Genomic DNA, 10,387 nt, shown 5'->3' with positions numbered 1-10,387 from the left:
GATTATGTATAAATTTTAATTATTATTTTTATCAGCTAGTTTCCTTCTTGAGGTTTAACAACCGAAGCATAATGTTCTCGTATATATAATAAGTGATACAATCGTTATTGTATGTGTAATAATTTGTCAGCAATTAAATCAACGGAACACACATTTTCCGCTCTTATTTTATATAAAATAGTTACATAAATTGTTCGCAATTTTGTGTGTGCAAATTTCATTGGAACCTCCAAGTGCTCAATATAACACTAGTAATACATATATTTCCAAATAACTGATGTAAAGCATTTCAAACGCTTTATTACTTTACCATTTACGATCGATGACTATCCAGTAAAAAACCGATGGCATTCTTCATAAACAGGTGTATGTTTTTGCTTGTTTGGATTTATTGCATAAACTCTTTTTCAAATGAATGACGATATTAAGTGTAACTTCGTAAAAATGTGCACACGTACATATGTACATATGCTCTATTTAACGAAAACACTTATGGAATCTGACAGTGGCGTATTGTTTCATGGACATATTGCTTAATACAGTTAATAGTTCAAGCAAGTAATTGTACTTGCTTATTCGTTATTTTGAGCATACTTTTGGTTAATACTTGTCATTTTGAACAATGCAATAAAAAAACATCTATATGCCCCGCTCAGATTCTTTTGATATTCAAGTCAATGAATGAAGCCCTCGAGTTGGCTTGATTGACGTATGCCAACCGCAAAACATCAGTAAGAAAACCTCAATTAAAATGAAATAAGTGAGACAAAATATTGATTTTCAAACGTAAGATACGTAAACACCGTTCTGAAAAATCAGATATAAAACTGTATTTCCTCAGTATGCAATACAATAACAACTGAACAAAATACTGTATATATGGTGTCATAATTATTTACAATATAAACAATTAATAATGCACTTTATTGCATAGGAATGTACAGTGTATCTTGTAAGTTCGTATAACCGTATGAACGCTCGCAAATATTGGAGAGCTAATACGGTATCTGTTTACGAAATAGTTTGGAGACATCGGACATAGCCGGTAGATTTTCAAATTGACAGCCGTTTGGTGAATCTTCGGCTGACATAAATGTCTGACGTAATAAGCCTTTCATAATACATTAATAGCGTTTATCGGTGCTTTCGATTTGATTTATGATGTATTTTCTAATAATAAAATAGTTTAAGGCCAATTGCATGTTTTGTGCGCATAAGCGGCGATGTACATCTCGCATATCGCATCGAAGTGTCTGTCATACAATCGTTACTACCAAGAATATCCTACTTTTCTGCATTTTACAATTGACTAGAATATATTGATATCACGTCCCGATTGATCCTAAACTTGGATGATATTATTCCGAACACCCGATTCACTTTCAGAGATCGACATACATAAGGAAAACTTTTTAGGGGATAAGAAGTGAATAACTAATAACACGAAACGTGTTGTGAAAAGTGTTTACAACCCGGTTTTCTAAATGTGTGCGAGTTTCGGAACACTTCGATTTTGCGATTACCGCATGCATGTAATACTGCAGCCTTGAATACCAGAATGGAACAAATTGGTTTGTGGGCAATCTATGAAAACAACACGAAAGAATTGAATAAGAAAAAACGCATTACAACGAAAGAATTATTCAAAACGTTATGTTCAATCTTACGGTCACATGATTGTTTTTATTTGCCATTTATATATTTGCAACTTACATTTCAATTTATTTCTGAAAAAAAAACATATCAAGGATGTCATTTGACAAAGATACATAAAACTTAATTTGCAATCAGATGACATTGCAACACGTGCGTCATGTTACGCATGTTATGTTTCTGTCGTTCTGTCTGTTGCAGTGTAATGGGTCAGAAAGCATACACGCTATTAACAAGAGTTTTCTTTTATCATGATAGAAAGGACATTATTGCATAAACTCTAACTATAATGCCCTCTGGCGGGGTGCAGAAACTTGGCAAAAGGAGGGCTTGAACGGGAGAAATCGTGTATTAACAATGCGATTCACGTGCCGTTCGACCCTGTTATGTGTTTTTCATATCCATAATCTGGTCCACGCGCAGTTACTTCCCTTCTCCAGCCTTTGGCGACTTTCCAAGCATAAATGGGGAACTGAATAAGCACCAGTGTCCTCATGCATGCAGTGATAATGAATATTTCAATCCACTTTTCAAGTTATACCACCTGCACTCTCTTGACAACAGCTTTATTTTATTGGCAACGTCAATGAAGTTAAGGTTATTTACTCAACACTTTCAAAAGACTGTGCTGTAAATGTAAGTGTGTATGTACCTTTAACGTTCCTGCTGTAAATTCCAAAATAATTCCTCATTTCTTACTTTGCGCGGCTGCATTTCAACTTTGCATTAATCCACTGTTTAAACACATTTTAAATCGAAAACTGCCTATCCGAAGGTAAAGCCTCGTCATTTCGGATGATGACCGAGTGAGGCATATGTAAAACACAACCTTGAACTGTATTGAATTAATCGAATTATTTGTTCTATGTCGAATGAACAAAACATATTGTTTTCAATGTTATTTAAAATTATTTTGGTATGTGTGATTTGTTTATGCAATAATAGCGAAAATACACATTCTCTCGGACATGCCCTCGAAAACGTGTATTATCCCTATAATGATATGTATCTTTGTTTGCACCATTTAGATTAAGTTATGAAAATTTTGAAAATATCTTAAACTTTAAAACTAACATATATGTAATTACTCGTAACATGTGAAACCATAACATTGTTGCCTTGTTTGAAGTTCATAATCATTCAATAAACGCATCATTAACAATTGATATGATAATTCTATTCCATCCGAATGCTCTAAATACCAGCGGTATATATGGTGTTCATTGTAGAGGGTACTTTGCCGCTTGGCAGAAGCTCCCTCCGAAGTGAGGAGGCTGGCAAGTTTTGTGTGACCAGATGCAAGTTCTTGGAGAGGAGACGAGTGACTCAATCCCCCAGGAAATTGATGAGGCTAAAACAACAAAATACCAAGCCGGATTGATCGGGACCCGGAATGAAAACGACCGCGCACTCCACTGACATACTCAAGGGTTGATGTGACGAGTTAACTACTGGAGGTAATCAATCGATTAACTAAGTAACAAAAGAAACAACCATAGGAACATGAAACGTAAGGACAATCCATGCCTGCGGCAAGGCCAACGACGTGACGCGCGAGGTAAAGTGCTACCGCCTTGACATAGTTGACATAATTGGATCAGATATGTGGATAGGCTTCAGAGAAACATCAACAAACGAAGCACACAATACAAGCGGGAAGTATAATATACATCGACTAGGGTATTAAAGGAAGGAGGAAGTCGACAACACCCCAGTCTCGAGCACGCTTGTTTAATTAAAAGTGCAACGAAAAACGATACAAAGAAGTTAATTTGTTTTTCGTATTTTGTTTTGTATCGGTTTTTAGAAAATCGGAACATGACCTTAAATGCGTAGGTTTTCAATTTTCGTTTTGTCGAATGCAAAACGGTAAACGAGAAAAACGGTTTATACACGGACCTGTGTATCTACAGTAAATAAATTGGAGAATGTTACTGTGACTTAAAAATCACATTACATGTTGTTGTTATTTTTTTAAGATAAAATATCAGTTCATACGGATGACTTTTGTAAAGAATAATGATGTAAATTATTTTCTTTTGCCATGGTTATGAATTTATTTTAAGCAACTACACTTGTATGTTTATGATAAGCAATTGTTGATAGACGATTAGCTATAAGTACATATTGCTTGAATTGAAAATGAACTCAAATAATTTACAAATAAAAATGCATTTTATGAAGTTCCTTCTTGACTTCCAGATTGATTTTTTACTTGAAAGTGACACAATTAAAGAGAAGATATTTATATTCTAAAACAGACACTGACCCAGTTGAGTCATTTTTTTCATATATCTATCAATATCACTGGCAAAGGATCATTAGTTGTGTTAAACATGTTATATTTGCAATATCCTTTATTCATGGTACACATCAGTAGTATACAGTATATATCTTTCACAACGACAATCAGCTTAGCATAATGGAATACTCGTTGCAGTAATTATATAATTTTGTAAATTATGTGATAACTTAGTATTAACCTCTTCCATGTGGCATTCTCACTTAAACATGTTGTATTTCATTCGTTTTTAAATCAATCTTTCTTCGAAATGATGTACGTTTTGTAATTGAAGCGCATGCTGTTATTTCATTTGTATGTTTATGCAGATAAGCTGTATATATGCTTAAGTCAAAATAAAATAAAATATTCTGTTCTGTTCTGTTTTGTTCAGTATTAGATACTACTGCAAACGGAAAGTAATGGTGTTAATTTACATTATTACAAATTAATAAATATAGTTTACTTTATATAACTGGACAGGCTGGAATGTTAATTCATAATTTTTGAATATCTAAAAGAAGCACTTTGTCGGTCAAAAAGGAAAATAAACACATTTACTTTACAAGGCAAGATAATCTTTTATGGCACTACAACTTGTTCAACATACCTGACAGATGTACATTTCAATAAGTCGTATGGTTTTAAATTCAATATCAACCAGTGGAAAAACAAATTTCGGTTCTCTATTCAATTGAATTACCCGGGATTTGCAGTAAATCGATTTGGTTATGTAATAATATGCTATTGCAAACCGATGAAATATATACTCATGGATGGTCTATTGTATAATTGATTAAAAAAATATACATGTACTGATTATTTAACATACAGTTCATGGTGTACCTGAATTGAAAGACGAAAATTGGTCCATACCGCATGTAGTGTCGAGGTCATGTCTGATTTGCCAAGATCTAGAACTCTGATTATAGTACGACCTAAATGTTGTGGAGCCCCATCAGCTATTGTAATTGTAATAACACCTTGCATATAAACTACGCCTGTATGAATTTAAGGTATCAACGATCGATCATTGCAGACATAGACGAACGGTATTTCATTTAAATATATATATATATTTCAAACGAAAATGCACACAATATATATATTTTCGTTTGAAAAATTAAGTTTCATGCATACGATTATCCTTCAATATAAATAAAGTACTGGCATTTTTGTTAAAGTGATATCATCTATTGGTAATCCTTATTCCAAATTGAAAGCAGTCCTTAACAGAATATAATTTGAGTGGAATACCCTACTTCCCTTCCCGACTACATAATGTTCATAATGCTTGCTTTGGCCACCCATATCACGATATAATACTTGTATGCCTTATTTTGATAACATACGAGGCGGCGTTCTACATTTTCGATGAAAGTATTCTTTATTTTAGAACAAAATAGTCAATATAAGAAGAGATGTAAAACTGGTATAATGCCAAAGAAAACACATTCTACACTAATATTTTATCGGGTGTTCACTTTCTAATATTTTACACTAAATGTTAACATTTAACAATTGTTCAACGTGAGAATATCGGTTCTGTATGGCGTGCATAGTGCCGAAACTTTTATAAAATGGCAGGGCGTAGCAATATGGATTGTAATCAACAGGTAGCATTCTGCATATGCGATATATCTTACATCCAAGTTAAGAGTTCGAATGTCGTTAGTTCAGTGTTTCCATGCTTTATTTCACATAAAAATCTTGTTCTTTTAAAACGCGCAGCAAAGTTAAGCTGACACAAAGGTCGTGGTTGGTGAAAAACGTGCATGTCCCGATCATGGATTTTATGTATAATTTTATCCAGAAGTAAAATAGAAAAGGTATACAAGTCATATTCGTCAATTAAGCATATATATCCATCCAAAACATGTCATTTGAACATGTGTAGCTTTTTCGTAAGAAATGCTGTACCATACTGATTTGTAATCGTTTTCAACTTAGTGTTTTTATTTATACCCAGTAAAATAATTTATATGTAGGTTCTTCATACAGATATTATGTAATGCATAGTACAAAGAACTTTTCTGTACTGTATCATCATGTTTTGTAAATTTAGTTTTTATGCGAATAAACCATTGTTGAACAGGATATCTGTAACGTAAAAATTATTCTGCAGGGTTATTATGCAAGAAAAATCAATTATGATTTGAAAACGGATTTACAACCATCTCAGACTGTAGAAATTCACGAGGAACAGTTCTTTCACCAAAATGATCATTGAAAATCGTATGATTATTTCGTTACATGGTAGAAATTCGAATACTTTTTTGGTGTTTGTTACAAAGCATGTCGAGGATTGATATTTATCAAATAATGAAGTTAAAAGAACTAGCATTGTGAAGAAAAAATAAACGCCTACACCATGTACGTGTATATCTCCATGTTTTTCTCAAGTTATGAAATAACCACCGTAAACCACCTGTTTCTGAATAACGATTTGGGGCTTTATTCCAACTGTTACCTTTCATCCTCCTTAATCCTGCTTTGCTTAAATATGTTTGAAATAATTTATGGTCTTAAAACAGGAATTTGTAATAAGTATATTAAAAGACTTTAAGAATGCAAACACGTGAGAAAAAGTCCCATTTTTCCCCTAATCAAATTTTCCTCAGAATAATATCAATACACGCTCAAATTCAACAGAAAACAGCGAACAAGATTTGTCTCGATCATTTTCGATATTATTGTATTTGAATTGAGTTTACATAATAATTATATATTTTATTAAAACTCGCCTTTAGCATCGATATCGACACAACGACAGAACCATTAATTCAATGTCAATTTTAGTCCCGTGAGATACATAACTCAAATAAACGAATTGAAAAGGTTGATATTAACACAATTAATTGAAACACAATAAATAAATGCACATCTCTAATAGTATTTACGTTAAAAATTGAATTGCTTTGAATAAATTAGATAGGGATGGCAAACCTAAGCAAATCCGTTACCGGTTAACCTGTTTCGATATTCGAGCGGTTAACCGGTTAACCGACTGTCTTTGTACCATATAAATAAATAAAAAAAACATCCGAAAAACGTATACGTTTACAAAGACCTATGAAATATGTATTTTATAGGTCTTTGGCGTTTACAAACAATTACATGTATATGCAAATATACCCTGTCTTGTTGATTATCTTGCAACATAATTACTTGTGCGTTGTGAGAAAACCAGGCATGTGCGTACAGTGTCGTCCAAGATTAGCCTGTGCAGTCCGCCAAGGCTAATCAGGGACGAAATTTCAACACACACTGGATTTTTGTTAAGCAGATACTTTTCTTTGATTTTCGTTTATAAATTGTGTCTTTGTTTTTATACCGGAGCTCTGTAGCACCGATGTTCAAATCTAGCTATTAAAGGCTTTTCATGACATACTTCAAATAATGTGAACATCTGCGAACACGTCCCTTTTAAAATTACACAATAGTATGATATTGATCACAGGGGTATGATGGAATTGTGTTTATAATAATACTGAAATGCAGTGACATGTCACTGATGCTGGTACTGCTGCTGATGTTGGTACTGCTGCTACTGATGATTATATTGACAATCATGACACTGCTGAAATTGATGATAATAAGGAAAAGGAAAAGGAGAACTATCATGTTGATATATAAATGCAACTTATTTTTATTTATAATAGTTGACTTTCGAAGTTGCGATAGCACCAAAGTACAGTGCTATACTTAATTATGGCATTGGTTATATTCGAGTACACAAACGTACTGAGTATTGTTTGATCCGCGTCATGCGAAAATGGGTCTTATACGACATATGTAGCTCCAGACAAATTAACGCATTCGTTTGGTCTTGCCAGGAGCTACACTGTACGCCAAAGAGATCACGATACCTTGCGTGACTGCGCAGGCTGCTTTGGAGCAACGCTGGCCGCATATGGCATAGGGCCCATTTTCATATGACGCCGTTCAATTAGGAATGTTAGGGGAACGATTACTTTTGAATGCATGTATTGCCTTACATGAAAAGAGAATGAGTCACGTTTTGACCAGTCACATAACATAACATATACGCATGTTTTATGATAAAATCACTGGCCCGAACATTTAAGTTCTCCCAACAGGGTTTCTTGTTTTGGAAACGCGTAAACATTCTTAAAAGCGTGGTATTTGAAATTCAGCGCTAGTCCGTTTGCTAATGACATTCTACATGAAACGTGTTTTTGATCAAGGAATAATTCATTAAGCGTGTTTTACGTCAAATAAATAATAAATGAAGCGTGTTTATCTTAATGTGATAATATATGATGCATGTTAAAAAACAACTTTATTTTATTACTTTCGCTCTCTCAAATCTGTGTTCATGTAATAATAAATGAAGCGTTTTTACGCTTCGGGAATAATAAAGCAAAGCGTGATAATGTTAATGGGATACTAAGTGAACTTGTTTACTTGCGCTCTTGAAAAGTCTTACTACATATAAAAATTATATAACCAGACATAACAATATAACAAAACGTTTAATTGTTACTGATGAACTTCAATAGTTTCTATCAAGAGTTCCAGTGCTCATATAAACATATACAAACGGTGGGACGAACGTATCAGACAATAACTATTTAACCATCCTCTTTAAGTCAATCACTACATTAATTCTGGTGTAGTCTGTTCATGTTTCTCATACAGATAAAAACTATCGTAACACTGGCTTGTGCTGATTGAAAATGAAAAGGTGCGAATATTCATCTAAACTAAAAGAAGCAGTGTCTTAAATAAAGAAATTGCGCGTTGAATTTAACATTTTGATGTTATTTGTTTACCATTATCCACGTCCAGCTATTTTCAAACCGAGCGCGACCGTGACGTTATTCCAGAATTCAAGGCTAGTCCAAGATTTTCGTTAAATAACTACCGCAACTTATTCAGTCACGTATTTAGAGAAAGCATCTATTAATGACCTCTTTGTTGTTGATATCGAATTATAAATAATCGTTGACTAAAACATAAAAACCATCCGTAAATTACGTTAGCAGGAAATAGTTATTATAAGGGATGGCAAACCTAAGCAAATCCGTAACCAGTTAACCTTTTTCGATATTCGAGCGGTTAACCGGTTAACCGACTGTTTTTGTACCACATAAATAAATAAAAAACATCCGAAAAACGTATTTGTTTACAAAGACCTATAAAATATGTATTTTATAGTTCTTTGACGTTTATAAACAATTGCATGTATATGCTAATATACTCTGTCTTGTTGATTGTCTTGCAACCTAATTACTTTAACCATTTTATCAATTAAATACTGTTTCTTTACAAAATTTGTTGGTTATTTAAATTGGGAATTCAAATTCTAAATTTAAAATTATACCTTTGAATCTAATACTTGGTCATTTCCGACATTTTTATATGCTTGTTGGTGAACTGTGATATTTCTTTGTTCTAATATTAGCTCATGTCATTTACACATAATTATTGTTCTACATCTTGATCAATAAAAGCTAGTACAGAATTTTAATTATGTTTTGTTTTATTGATACCCATTTTCTTATAAGAATTACGTGCATTAACTGTTTGCTGATTAATAACAAATGTCAATTAGCGTTAATATATTTTGCAACGGGCAAAGTGGTTTTCAAACCTCAATATAATGTTAAGTGCTAAACAAACACACTGCAATCGATTTTGATCAACAGAAGCATAACGGGGTGGTAATTGCCGATGATTTGCGATCAGATAAGCGGATTAGCCAATACAGTGAAATGAAGTAAAACAAAACCAGGTATGTGTATTAACACATACACATACCTGAACAAAACTAGCGATTTGGGCATTTATTGCGTTAAAAAAAGCGTTTTCTGCTAGAGTAACCGAATATTAATTATGTAATCGGTTAACCTCCTTAAAAAACGGATAACCGGTTAACCGATTAACCGTTGCAATCCCGTTTGATTGTTTACGAACTGAACATTGTATTTGTCTCGTTCGTACCATTTTCACGATGTTACAAAGCAATGAAAAAAATACGGATCACGAAAAAAACAACTTATGATGTCTTTTATTATTAAATACTTATTTGATATGTTTTATCCAAGGAAGGATAACTAAAAGATGAGGGAATATTGTTGTGAAATACTAAATGTAGACCCTGCAAATTCCAAATCCTTGAAAACTACGGACTAATTGTCCCTATCAAGAATGTTGATGAGGACCGGTGTCGCTCACGAAATTCAGTATTGTTAGTGGACACAAAAATAATCAAGTGTATGCTTGTGTCTGTGATCCAAGTGAACCGAGAATCCTATGGCAAAACTCATCACGTAATAATGAGTGGGATGCCTTGTATTGATATTGACACGAAGCTCGGAAAAGGCAAGTACTTTAATAATTGAATCTTTTTGTGCAATTGTACTTTTAGTTATTAATTTAAGTGAGGTAGATTTGCTGGACATGATTTTTACTATAAAATGAGGCAAA

Source organism: Dreissena polymorpha, chromosome 4 (assembly GCF_020536995.1).
Source record: "Dreissena polymorpha isolate Duluth1 chromosome 4, UMN_Dpol_1.0, whole genome shotgun sequence".
NCBI classification, from domain to species: Eukaryota; Metazoa; Mollusca; class Bivalvia; order Myida; family Dreissenidae; genus Dreissena; species Dreissena polymorpha.
Note: the sequence above shows the minus strand (reverse complement) of the source record.